Raw genomic sequence first — 15,083 nt, 5'->3', positions numbered from 1 at the left:
AAGTGGAACTTGGCTAAAAAGCTTTAGCTTGGGTCACCTGGGTGGCTCTGTCGGTTAAGCACCTGACTTTTGATTTCCACCCAGGTCATGATCCCAGGATCGTGGGATGGAGCCCTGCATCGGGTTCTGTGCTGGGCACAGAGCCTGCTTAAGATTCTCTCTCTCTCTCTCCCACTCTCTCTCTCTCTCAAAAAAAACCTTTAGCTAACTGATGACTGATGGGACCATAACAATAACCAGAGACATGGTTGATAATATGCTCAAGGTTATTCACCATCACCTTCCTCACCTTCAGGTTTAAAAAAAATTTTTTTAATGTTTATTTATTTTGAGAGAGAGGTAGAGTGTGAGCAGGGGAGGGGCAGAGAGACAGGGAGAGAGAGAGAATCCCAAGCAGGTGCTGCACTGTCAGCGCAGAGCCCAGGGCAGGGCTCAAACTCACAGGGTCATGAGCTGAGCTGAAATCGAGAGTCAAATGCTTAACCAGCTGAGCCACCCAGGCATCCCCACCCTTCAGGTTTCTTCTAATGTAGGCTGTGTTTGACCTGCAGGGTTTGACCGGAGATTCAATTACTTTGGAAGACCTGTTGCTCTGTGCAAGACTGAAAGACCCCCTCACCTGTCTCACTTAGAGACAGTCTCTTTCTGTCTCTGGCTTACTTCACTTAGCATAATGTCCTCTGCATGTGGCATCTAAAAACATGGAAAATACAGAATCTGAGAGGAGAGTGATAGAGTAGAATGGTAGGTACCAGGATAGGAGAAGTGGGGAAAACAGAGATGTTAGTCAGAAGGTACAAAGTTTCAATGATGAAGGACAAATAAGTCTTAGCGATCAAACACATCATCATGACTGTAGTTCAAACCAATGCACTGAATACTAGACACTTAAGAGAGTAAATTTCAGGTGCTTTTTTGGACACACACACACAAAGGTAACTATGTGTGGTGATATTATATTATATATGCAAATATAATATATATGTGTATATACTATATATTATACATGTATATATATGTATTGTATATACATATATATATATAATTTTAGTGAGAGAGAGAGAGAGTGAACTCAAGTGGGGGAGGGGCAGAGAGAGAAAGAGAGAGAGAGAGATTGAGAGAGAGAGAATCCCAAGCAGGCTCCATCCACGCTCAGATTGGAGCCCTGCAAAGGGCTTGATTCTATGACTCTGGGATCATGACCTGAGCCGAAATCAGGAGTCAGGATCTCAATCGACTAAGCCACACAGGCATACCAAGGAGATGGTATGTTAATTAGCTTGACTGTATTAGTCATTTCACTATGTATATCAAATCATCATGTTGTGCACCTTACATATATAAAATTTATATTAAAATTAAAAAAAATAATTTCATAAAAGAGAAACAGTCTCATAGAACATGCAGCCGTAGCGGACTTTTGTTTCCTAGAGGTGATCTCAGGGGACACTGACCAAGAAGTATTCTCCTTCGGAGAACCACTGGCCTCTGGAAATTCCTGGATGGGAAAAAAACCCATTCTTTCACCTCTGGGGAGGTATCCGTGTCTCAAAGCACACTTCCTTCAAGAAAAGAAGGATCACTCATTCTGAAGGCAATGTCTTGCTCTGGCCCCATTCTGAACTGTTTGAACTCTTTCATTAAACTTAGCACAGAACACACTGGAAAACTCAGACTGCACAGTTTGGTGGGAAGGTGACTTTGGGAATATAGCTTTCATAAAAGAATATAAGATGTCCTGAAAGCATTGATTACATGCCGCAAAACCGAAGACTACCCTTAACATTAATCGATATCTGGAAAATCCATATTGATTGCCCACATTGCACCTGCCTCAGGTATCATTCTGCACTTTTGTATTTTATTCTCTATGTTTTCCGTGATCCTAACCCTTTTCTCTCTGCAACCTTGTTTGAGGGATATCAAAATAAGATGTTACCCGAAGACACGAAAGCAAAACGTGTGCAAAATATGGAGAGTGGTGGCATGGAAGTCTGGGAAGAGCGCTTATTTATTGCAATAAAAGAAAAATGTTGAGACTGATGGGAATAGTGATCTTCAAATGTTTTTTTACGCACCGCTGGTTGCTTTGATGCACATATTATATTAGATCCACATAATATATTACGTATTTGCTTTGCATTTGTTGAACGAAGCCACCGGGAAGCCTGAAAAGCCCTTAGGAGGAGCACTGGTTCCAAAACTAAGGTGCTGTTTCCTGGAGAAGCAGATGCCATTTCACTGCTCTGAAGTTTACATATTTGCTTTGACCTTTAGAGGTCTATTTTGAGTGGTTTGCTGTCTGCTGTAGGTTTTACCTGGAGACAGAGCTGTCGATATATCTACTGTCACGTTTTTGTTTGCTGGGTAGGAAATATTACAGCAAGCTTTATTCTTAAGAAAGAGAAATATATCTGTGTCTCAGAACATTCTTCCCCAAGGTAAAATTGTCTGTACTTTTCGTGGGCTTTTTTTTTTTTTTTTCCAGTAGTTGCTGCCAATCCTTTGCTGTTGCGAATATGGGAACAGCCACTGGCTGCTGCACTCTTCCCTTTTTCTTCTCCTTCCATGCTTGTGGAAATAAGAATTGGGGAAAACTATTGAGCCTACTTCTGAAGCAGACGTTTCTGAATAAAACATTTAAGTGAGTTAGTAACGTTATTGGGGTCGTTAATTGTAGAAAACTCCCCGAGTTCCTGGAAGAAAAACGAAGCCCGTGACTCTCAGTCAAAACACGTACCAGGCACTGTGAGGGATACAGAGACAGTATGATGTGGCCTTGTCCTTACCATGACTGGGGAGATAAGGCATGTCATAGTGCTATGCCCAGAATTCGTGATCCCCAAAGACCACCAGGGAGTCGAGTCCGATGCAAAAGCAAAAGAGCCTTTATTCGAGCTAGCTCGAGCTCAGTCCCCTACCTGCAGGGATGCAGACGTGAGATACCGGAGAGAGAGAGAGCAAGTTTCAAAAGGACAAAGGTTTTATAAGGATCATGGCCTTAGCTGATTGGCTGGGGAAGGGTCGTGGACTCAGCCGACTGGCTGCCAAAGTGTGGTCCCAGATCACCAATTATCAGCGTCACCTGGAACTTGTTAAAAATGCAAATATTGGGCCTGGTGGTCACAAACCTACTGAATCAGAAACTCCGGGGGTGGGGCTCAGCAATCTGTGTTTGAACAAGTCTTCCAAGAGATTCTGATGCACCTGAAGTTTAAGAACCACTGTGTCTGAGGATCTCTAACATGTTCGGCCTCAGTGTATACAGAATATTTCTCACTGGTCACCTATTAACCATTGGCTGTCAGCCTTGCTGTGCTATATAAATACCTAGCACCAAACATCATCCCCAGAGACTCTAATTGGTTTGGGGAGGGGTAAAATGCTCCCAGGTCATTCTAAGCCTGGACAGGGTTGAGGGCTCTGGCCCCTACCCGAGAGAAGCTCTCCCTCTTCTACTCACACGTTCCACGCCTCTCACACTCCCCTTCCTCCCACCTCAGACTTCGGAAGAATGCATCAATCGGTAGCCTGCTTTCTTAAAAAACATAAGTTACTCAAGGGGAGGAGGGGTGTTCTGAGGTTTCAGCAGGAACTTCTTTCTGTGGCCATATTGGGGACATAGTCACTAGTCAGCCGGCCTAGGTCTGCTCTTTCAATAGATAAATAAAATACAAGTTCTGTCATGAGATTATTGTCTGGTAAGGACACTAAATATTATAAGGAGCTCAAAACAGCCGGATATTTGAACATGGGAGCCTTTTGGGGGGACTTAGCTGGAAGCTGTGCCTTTGATAATAGCTAGGATTTCTATAAGCCAAGACATGGATGGAAGTCGTGGCCCATGCTGAGCACAATGCCTGGCGGATGACAAACATTCATTACATGTACCAAGTGTCCCCAAAGATGATGATGATAGACAATGTGTCACTGGGGCTAGGAGTGCGGGCTCTGGATTTGAACTCTCTGGTTTTGAATCCCAGTTCTCCTATTTACCAGCTATGACTTCAGGTAATTTTCTTATACTTACTGTGCCTCAATTTTCTTATTTGTAAAATGGGAGTAACGCTAATCCCTACCTTTTAGGGTTGTTGGGAGAATTTACATTTAAATTTCAGTACCTGCCACATAAGACTAGAGATCCTTTAGAAATTGATTGTGAAAAGCTTTGAAAGGACAAAGCTTTGTACTCATCCTGGAAGCAATGAATGCTTTTTCAATCACGTTATTTACATCATGAAAGATTGGTTTGGAAAAACAGAGTGATTATTTATTAAAAGAAGTGATAGAATTGGGAATAATAAGAATTTAGGGCGCCATGCATACTCTTAACCAATGACAGTATATGGTGCTGGGTTGTTTTTTGTGTTTTTTTTTAATTCTCAGAATACATGAATCTGGGAACCAAGAGGTGGAAGTAAGTATGGGTCCTCTAAATATTACTCTTATAGTCTGACTCAGAATATGTTTGCCTCTATCCCCATGATGTTATGCTCTTGATATCTTAGTATTCAAAGGACAAGAGCTTGCATCAGGCCCCAAGCAATTGTCTATCAAACAAAGAATTGAGACTTCCAGAAGGGCATTTTTAGCTTCTGGTGACACCAGACCTACGGAAGAAAAAGTTACTGTTTGGCAGACTGATTGATTCTGTTTATGGAGAATAGCATCGGTGCTACATAATATATGCAAGAAGGGAGATATCTGGAATTCAGGACATTTCTCAGTTACCTTCTAGATACTGCCATATCCAGGGATAAAGGTTCATGGAAGATTACAGTCTTGCAATAAAAGCAGGGCAACCAAAAGGTAAGATAACCTGGAAAGGAAGTTTTGAATAACTCTACTAGGAAAAGAACCCAGTCTACTGAGGTGCTGACAGAGGGCAGACTTAACATGAAATAAGACAAGCAAGAAATTTGGAAATACAAACCAACTTTCATGACCAGTTGTAGAAACAAGGAGAGTAGCTATCCACATGTTCTAACTGACCTCTGTATTTTCTTTCCCCTCACCTTCCCCCACTACTGGGCAGAGTGTGGAGTTGGTAGTTTGATAATTGAGTCCATATTTAACTTTAAATTCCTATCAAAATCTTATCAATCATTGTCTGTCATTGTCTCTGTCCCTGGGTCAGCTTTATTTCTTCTCTCTAGTTCAGCTACAATTTCATTTTGATGCTTAGGAATAGCCTGGGTTAAAATCAAAGATGTGTGCGTCCTTTTTGGGGAAGATAATTCAGCATAGCCTGTAGCTGATGCGAAAAGCTTTTTAAACACCAGGCTAGTTTGTCATTGTGCTTTGGAGAACAGTGACTGGAAATGAGGATATGAAATAAAACGAATAGATCTGTGGGCACCTGGGTGGCTCAGTTGGTTAAGCATCCGACTTCAGCTCAGGTCATGATCTCACGGTTCGTGGGTTTGAGCCCCACACCAGGCTCTGTGTGACAGCTCAGAGCCTGGAGCCTGCTTCAGATTCTGTGTCTCCCCCTCTCTCTGCCCTTACCCTGCTAATGCTCTCTCTCTCTCTCAAAAATAAATAAACATTAAAAAAGTAAAAAATAAGTAAAAAGAATAGATCTGGTTCATTTACTGTGTCTTGGGCAGGGATCTGGAAGAGGAAGTGTATCTCACTAAGAAGTGACCAGCACCATTCATCAAACTGTGCAGGGTATGTCTTCAGTATTGGCCCGTGTCTGTAAAAATCATAGCACCAGTGGAATGATCAGATGCTAGCTCAGGAAATCAGGGTCTCCTCAGAATTTTGGAAAATCCAAGGGCTTCAAGAACTTTTCAAGTGAGAGATATTTATTCCCCGCTAATGAGGAAGATGCATATTTGAGCAATTGTTTGGAAAAATCAAAGTAATGTTACAGTAGGCTTTCATGCCAGCACATTTTCTTTGCATATCTGAGTTGCAGGAGTGATTTTTGGTGCATATAATTACTAACTTCTGGTGATTAAATTTATACATGATCACTGTAATTTTTTTTAAATAAAGATAAAACTAAAGAAAAAAACAGCACAAATGCACACTTTGAGGTTATTTCCTTTAGAACTTCTCACTTATATTTGTATGAAATGTGTACATTTGGATCATTCTTTTTCTTTTTTTTTAATTCTTTTTTTTTTCAATATATGAAGTTTATTGTCAGATTGGTTTCCATACAACACCCAGTGCTCATCCCAAAAGGTGCCCTCCTCAATACCCATCACCCACCCTCCCCTCCCTCCCACCCCCCATCAACCCTCAGTTTGTTCTCAGTTTTTAAGAGTCTCTTATGCTTTGGCTCTCTTCCACTCTAACCTCTTTTTTTTTTTTTCCTTCCCCTCCCCCATGGGTTTCTGTTAAGTTTCTCATAAGAGTGAAACCATATGGTATCTGTCTTTCTCTGTATGGCTTATTTCATTCTTTTTCATTTCCAGCCTTACGAAGATACAATGGGCAAATAAAAAGTGTATATATTTATATTGTACAATATGATGTTTGTGATATATGTATGCATTGTGAAATGATTACCAAAATCAAGCTAATTAACTGGCTTTAATTACCTCATTTAGCTATCTTTTGCACATGTGTGTGCATATGTGTGTGATAAAAACATTTAAAGATCTAGTCTCTTGGACTAGAGTCACCATGTTGTACATTGGATCTCCAGAATTTATTCATCTTGCATAACTGAAACTTTGTGCCCTCTCACCAGCATCTCCCCATTTCTCTGAACCGCCAGCTCCTGGCAGCCATCATTATACTCTCTGTTTGGGGGAGGTCAATTGTTTTAGATCACAAATATAAGTGATAGGAAACAGTATTTGTCTTTCTACGACTGACTTATTTAACTTAGCCTAATGTCCTCCAGGTCCATCCACATTGTTGTGAATGATATGATTTCCTTCTTTTATAGGCTAAATAACACTTTGATGTATTTATATGTAACATTTCTTTAACCATTCATCCATTGAGGGACACATAGTTTGTTTCCATATATTGGCTACTGTGAATAATGCCACAATACACATGAGAGCACAGATATCTTTTCTAGACACTGACTTCATTTCCTTGGGTATATATATCCAGAAATGGTATTTCTGGATTGTGTAGTAAATCCATTTTTAATTTTTTGAGGATCCTCCATACTGCTTTCCACAGTATGGTTGGTTTACATTCTCACCAACAGTGCACAAGGGTTCACTTTTCTCCATTTCCTTATCAACACTTAAGTATCTTCTCTTTTAAGAAAAATTTTTAATGTTTTTTATTTATTTTTGAGAGAGAGAGAGAGAGGGAGAGAGAGAGAAATAGAGCATGAGTGAGAGAGGGGCAGAGAGAGAGGGAGACACAGAAACTGAAGCAGGCTCCAGGCTCTGAGCTATCAGTACAGACCCCAATGTGGGGCTCCAACTCATGAACTGCAAGATGATGGCCTCAACCGAAGTTGAATGCTTGACTCACTAAGCCACCCAGGTGCTCCTATTTTTAATAACAGCCATTCTAATAAAAATGAAGTGATGTATTGTGATTTTGATTTGCATTTTCCTGATATTAGTGATATTGAGCACCTTTTCATACACGTGTTGGCATTTGTATGTCTTCTTTGAAAAAAAGAAGTCCTTTTCCAGGTCCTTTGCCAATTTTTTAATCAGCTTATTTGTTTTCTTGCTATTAAATTGTTTAAGTTCCTTATATGTCTTGGATATTAACCTATCAGATATGTGATTTGTAAGTATTTTCTCCCATTCCTTAAGCTGTCTCTTCACCCTGTTGGTTGTTTCCTTTGCTGTGCAGAGCTTTTTGGTTTGATAATGTCCCACTTGTCTATTTTTGCTTTTGTTGCCTGGATTTTGGGATCATATCCAAAAAATCATTGCCCAGACCAATATCAAGAAGATTTTCCCCTAATCTTCTTTGAATAGATTCACATTAAATCTTTAATTCATTTTGAGTTGATTTTTGTATACAGAGTGAGATTAGGGTCCAATTTCATTCTTCTGCCTGTGGGTATCTAATTTTCCCAGCAGCATTTGTTGAAGAGACTATTCTCTCTCCCTGTGTGCTCTTGGCACCTTTGTTGAGATTGACCATTTATGTGTGGATTTATTTCTGGGCTCTCTGTTCTGTTCCACTGGTCTGTATGTCTGCTTTTACGCCAGCTTCATGCTGTTTTGATTACTATAGCCTTGTAGTATATTTTGAAAGTATACCATGATACTTTCAGTTTTGTTCTTCTTTCTTGAGATTGCTTTGGCTACTCCGGGCTTTTGTGGTTTCAAATGAATTTTAGAATTGTTGTTTTCTATTTATGTAAAAAAAAATGCCATTGGAATTTTGATAATAATTGCATTGCCTGGGTCAGCAGGTAGGTGGGTCTTGTGCCTGAGTTCACAGGGTCCAGCCTAGAGCTTTGGTCCATGGGAGTGGGCCTAGAGACTCTGTCCACAGGATTATGCCTGAAGCCTGGGTCCATGATGGACAATCTGACGCTGGGGCAGGTGTGGTGCCTGGGTCCATGGGGATGAGCCTTGTCCTGAGTCTGGGGCTGGCCTGGCACCTAAGTCCACAGAGATAGGCCTGGTGCCTGGGTATTTAGATGTCTGGCTTGTTGCCAGGGTCAGGTTTGAAGCCTGATTCCTTGGGCAAAAACTGGACCCTGAATCTGTGACGACTGACCTGGAACTGGGTGCACAGGGGTAGTCTAGACCCTGGGTCCACTGGAGAGGACCTGGACTTTTGGTTTGCTGGAGACTTGGGCCACACAGGTTGTTCTGGGGGTGGGCCAGGAACCTAGGGCCAAGGAGCTGGCCTGGTACTGAGGAGGGTCTGGTGGCTGAAGTCCATGGAGAAGTCTGGGGCTCGCTTCACTTTTCTTCTCTCAACCCACAGGGAGGGTATCCCTCTCTGCTTCACTGCCTCAGCTTGGGGAAAAGGTGATGTAGGTAATGTGAAACTGTCTTTCCTACACTCTTCAATGTGTCTTTTCTTATTTCTGTGCTCCATCCAGGTGCTGTAATCTCTCACCTGGAATCCTTAACTCTTGGGAAGGTATTTTTTTTTAGGGCAGTTGTTCGGATGGATGTTTCTGTAAGGGGATAATCCCTGGAAACTCATTCTGCCATCTTGCTAGCATCATTCTCTGTATCTTTCTGTATGTATGTTTCTTCTTGCTAATTACAAAAATATGTGTGTGTGTGTGTGTGTGTGTGTGTGTGTGTGTGTGTGTCTTTATTTTTGAGAGAGAGAAAGAGCTGGGGAGGAGCAGACAGAGAGAGGTAGACACAGAATACGAAGCAGGCTCCAGGCTCCAAGCTGTCAGCACAGAGCCTGTTGCGGGGCTCGAACTTATGAACCATGAAGTCCTGACCTGAGCTGAGGTCCAACACTTTACAGACCGAGCCACCTAAGCTTGCCTCTTCTTGCTAATTTTTAATCAAGAAACATAGAACTATCCCTTCTTCAGCACTTTATTTCAGTTTGGCTTAAATGTCACTTCAACCAGCGAGCTTCCCTGACTACCCTATTTAAACTATCATCCTCCGAACCCCCATATTGTTTTTCACTTTGCTTTTCATCATAACATTTATTGGTAGCTAGCAATGTATTATATTTAGTTGTTACTATGGCAGGGATTTTGTTCACTTCATTATCCCTAAATGCTAGAATAATGACAGTTATGTTATAAATACTTAGTAAATATTTATTGAATAAAGTTATTAAAATATTTATATAATTCAATAAAGCTTATTCATGTAGGGAATTCAAATATTTTGTTAAAATTATTGTTTATTATTGTAAATAAATAAAATTATTTATTCTACTTTTTTTTTTGCTTTTTTTATTATGGTAGAATTACTTTGTGTATCCTCCTCCTTTCTTTTGTTAAAGTTATAATGATGAATGATTCTGTTTTCCAATTGTATTTCTGAGTGATTTATATGCAATTTTCTTTTTGAAAGTTGGTTTATAAAATTATTTTGTGTGGGCCATTTTTTGGACTCTATTACTGATTCTTAAAATATTAAAATTGATTCACTTGCATTTTTTAAATATATATTTATATAATTGGGTGCTGAAAATGGTTGATTGATTAGTTAGCTCATGGAATATTCTGAATAGACTACAACCTTCCTGTTGGTATTAATAATATATTTTAACCTTTATGTTGTCAATGCTAAGGATGACTCTTGACTTACACTATCTTCCTAAAATTTGCTCAGTCGCTATCTGATTGCCCACACATTTTTACTTATGCCACCCAAATCCTGTTAAGTACAGAAGCATACCAAGAGAGAATGGCCAAGGGAATTATGGCTGCAACTGGTCAAAATCTGTAAATGAATAATTTTTGTTGGTCCCACTGAAATCCTCTTATAAGAAGGTAAAGGAGGTGGAGTAAATGGAGAAGTTCCATGGCTTGATATGTGTCCCCAGCCATGCAAATAACTATATTTGTTGTCAGGTTCAGGAAATTCAGGTTTCTATTCTTCCCTTATTCTTCCCAATTCTATTCTGAGCAGTGCTCAATGACTCAGAAAGAGCTAGGTCAACCACATTCATGGATTCAGCACATTTATCCATTTTCTCATTCCAAATGTAATTAACTGTCAGTAGGTCTAGTGGCCAGAAAAAGCTCTATGAAATATACAGAGATTAAATTCTTTTCAGAGATTCTCCCTTAACAGTAGTGATGATGCCTCTGTCACTCACTTGATGATGCCAAGTGAGTGCCAAGTATTAAAGGAATCCTTTAACTACTTGAGCTATACCTGTGGGATCACTGGATTTAAGGAAGAGTCTGGATCAACTAGTAATATTCTAATCTTCATAAAGCCCTTGGCTAAATTCCGTGTGTTTTTTTCCCCTCCGTAATAGAGCAGATGAACTTCTTGCCAATAATGTTTGGTATATATACAAAAAAGCATATATGTGTTAGTGGTGATTCACTCCTAAATTTTACTTCATGGTTTGCAAAAGTTGTTACTTTTCTAAATAGAGGTAGGGCAATCACAATTCAGATTATAAATGAAAGTTTTTCTGACATTACATAGAACCTCCCACACATAGCATCAGTCTACATCTAAACGTTTTTTGTGCTTCAGAGACAATTAATTCTCCCTCTTGTCTGCCAACTGGTCCCTGATGCTGTGTATACAAAAATTCAATGAGCATTCCAAACGCCACAGAGATGTTAAAAGGAAACAAATGGATGAAACTCATTAGAATACTCATGAAAGATTATTGAAAAACATTAGGACAGAATTAGAGACCTTTAATTTACAAAACAAATGAAACAAACTACCTCTACAACCTTTACATGTATGTTTTAAGTAGTATCAGAAGTATAATTATAGGGGTGCCTGGGTGGCTCAGTCAGTTGAGCATCTGACTTCGGTTCAGGTCATGATATTGCGGTTCAGGAGTTCGAGCCCCACATCGGGCTCTGTACTGACAGCTCAGAGCCTGGAGCCTGTTTCAGATTCCATGTGTCTCCCTCTCCCCCTGCCCCTCCCCTACTCGTTCTCTCTCTCCCCCCCCCTCTCAAAAACAAATAAAAAACATTAAAAGTTAAAACAAATAAAAGAAGTATAATTATAACCTATGTATTTTGCAGTTTCTGAGGCTCTGGGTTAATGTCTTCATACTAAAGTATATTCACCAATATTCCAGCTCCTCTATTTGTCTTTCCAGGTTCTAGAAACTTCAGTGTTACTATTAGAGGTCTTACCTTCTGGCATGTTTGAAAGTGGTATTCTATAAACATATAATGAATATAAAGTTGGATTATAGAATATCTCACTTATCTTTGGAGTTTATTGTAAAAGTGTGCTAGTATTTTTGTCACTGGTTCCAAGTGAAAAGTGTTTGCTTGTCTTATACCAGTAATTTTTAAATCTGAAATCCAGGAGATGCTGTGAGAGATATTCATCATGATTCAAATAAAATAGACAAATCTTCAAATAAAAAACTGGAATGCCATTATTTTGTGCTTCTTCAAATATCTAGTTGTGCTTATTAAAGAAAAGTGACATAGGACTTAGATGTTATTACTTGGTAGTTTCTATTAGTGCTGACATCCCCTCTGACAGCTTTGAAAGATATTTCTAACTAAATTATTCAGTGATTTTTTTATGGGCTAAAATGATCCAATGAACAAATATGAACAAAAATTCACATGTGTAAATACCCCCTCCACCCCCGCCATATAATTTCCCAGACTGCATTTGTACAATGTTTTACCAAGTAATTCTATCAATTCTTTCGTGCATAGGAAGTCCTAACACAAAGGCTACTAGTATTTTTAGATTCCCCCCACCGCCCTGGATGTAGGTATAGGGTATGAACTCATACACAGTATGGAAGATTTGACATTCTGAGATCTGAACAAAACCCACATGGTTATGTAATTTTGACAAGGAAAATGATGGTAAGTTTTTAGTAAAACATCTTCTTCTGAGATCTGATGTAGACATAGGCTTTCTTTTGAAATTCTTGTTGCCTCTTATGTTGAGAGCTTAAATATAGCTCAAGGGGGATGAATCTCTAACTCTTCTCTAATGGACTCTCAGTTTTATTTAACTTTTTCTGAGTAGATGAGAGATTCTTGCCATCATCCTCCTTGGCTCATAGTTCAGAGCCTGGGAATAGAAAAGTTTGATCTTTTTTCATGCTTTCTTCTTCCTCAAACTGTTGTCTTAAGAAAAGCCAAGTGATGAAGTAGAGTATTTGCTAAAAATGTGCTGCTTGATGAGATACTGAGCACTTCCTTGATAGTTTGAAAAATAAAGTCTCTAAAAACTCCCCTGAATTTTTGATAAGTGAGGATGACTTAGAATTGGCGGGGTAGTATCTGCCTCAGTTATAGAACAAAATTGATCGAGAATCAACACACGTAATTATGTTCATAACCTTTTTTTCCAGAACGGTGAACAATGACGTTGATGAACACATTCGGAATTAAATGTGATTGAAGTACAATGTCCGGTTTTTGTTTTTCAGTCTGACAGGTATTTTCCCAAACTCTTGCCACCACAGCAGATCTGGGCGAAATGCAGTGACATCATTTTTTTTTTTTTTTTTTTATGGTCTGAAAAAAGGTTGTGGCTGCTGCTAATAAATGTGCCAGTATTCTTCACTGCTTGACACACCAAACCCTGGAAGTCCGTTTTGCTTTTATGCAGGTATCGTTCTATAATAAGAAAACAAGTTAAGGAAATCAATGCCACTTGAAGAACAAAATCTCACATGAAACTGTTAGTCGGGCTGTGACGACATAACTTACCCAAGCGGTGGGTGTCAAAGTGTGTGGAAAGACCTTCATAAAGAAACGCTTTGACAGTTATGAATCCAACCGCACCAGTATCTTCCAAGGAACTGTAAGCTTTCCCTCATCCCTTCCAAAACGTCTAGCCGAGAGAATAATAAACTACCCCCAGGCACGTTTAGTGCAACGTGTGACCACCATAGTAGTATGCAGTTAGTTCCTTTGCTTTTGAAGTGAAAAGGAGGGTTTCAACATCTGGGTTTCAAAGACCACGCCGATCTGAACAGGACAAGGCCACTGAAGTGGGCACGCAAATATTGCATTTGGCCTGCTCACTTGAAGCCCTTTTCTAGCTGTGCGCGTGTTTTCCCAAACCATTCATCTCGTATCGGATTTCCTGCAAACATATAGACACCTTCTGCCCCCTTGCACAACCCCACCTAATGCTTTATTCATTTGATTGATTTATTTATACTATGCCTCTTTCTCCCAGTGCTCGGACGTGAACTTAATACACATTCAATACCCAAGGCAAACCCGGCAGCCAAAACCGGTTTCAATGAAAGTAAATACTTACTAGGAAAGTATGGAAGGAGGAGCCATGCGTTATATGCTAAGGATCTTCCAAAGGTGTTCCAAAAATAAAGATACTTTTGCCTCTGAAAACTTTTAGAGCACACAAATGGGTTGCCAGTCACCCTCAAAGCAGCACAGAATGAGAGAGAAGCCCGGGTTTTGAGGGCTGCTTTTTCATGATGACTGGACTGTGAGTCTTTTTTTTTTTTTTTTTTTTTTTTTTTAATGCCTTTATTTTTATTTCTGAGAGAAAAGAGAGAGAGACAGAGACAGAGACAGAGTGTGAGCAGGGGAAGGGCAGAGAGAGAGGGAGACATAGAATCCCAAGCAGGCTCCAGGCTCCGAGCTGTGGGCAGAGAGCCGGATGCAGGTCTCCAACCCGCGAATCATGAGATCATGACCTAAGCTGAAGTCGAACGCTCAACCGACTAGGCCACCCAGGTGCCCCTGGACTGTCAGTCTTTAAGGGTAACTTATAAACCATTGCCAAACTCCATTCCCACAGACCTCTCAATATATTAAGGGAAAATAATACATTAAAAACATAGTGATATTATGCCCTTCCAAAAAGATATACAATGTTTTGTGGGACTTCTGAGTTTGAAAACTTTTGAGAAGTTTGGTCATCTTCAGAGAAACTGACCGGGCTCCAGATCGTATGAGCAGAAGTATTATTTAAGATGAAAATGATGTAACGGAATGCCTGGAATTTAACTGTAGAATTACTAAGAACATAGGCTCTGTGCCTTCCACAGCATGTGAAAAACCGCTAATAGCAGAATTCAATAAGCTTTTCATCAGACACGGGACAACTGCAAACACAGAGGCCTCTCATGTATTCTCCGTATAAAGGCTTGATATATGAATGACTGAGATTTGCAGCTATCAGAAGAGCTGGGGTCAAGGGAGCCAGCATAGAGGATCTCAGCCTGCAACACCAAACAAATGAGTTCTCAAGTCCTCACCTGGAAGCCATGTACTTCTTACGCATCTCCAGGAAGGCTGGAGTCGTCAGTGCTCAGTCTTCAGTGGTGAGGCTGGTGGTTCTTTAACTCCCTAGGATGACTCTGGGTCTCGTGATTGTCCACACATCAGAGGGCAGCGGCCTCTGGAAAACAATGGCTCCTTACCAATCTCATGCAAATGCCTCTCTTTGTCAAGTTCTAGCCCAGAACTACACAAAGAAGAGGACTGTGGACAATATAGAATATAGTCCTTACCTTTACAGTCCTTACCTGTAGTCCTGGTT

Source organism: Puma concolor, chromosome B1, assembly GCF_028749965.1.
Source record: "Puma concolor isolate L17-30 chromosome B1, mPumCon1.1.hap2, whole genome shotgun sequence".
Classification (NCBI taxonomy): Eukaryota; Metazoa; Chordata; class Mammalia; order Carnivora; family Felidae; genus Puma; species Puma concolor.
The sequence above is the reverse complement of the archived record's forward strand: the minus strand, read 5'-3'. Positions refer to the sequence as shown.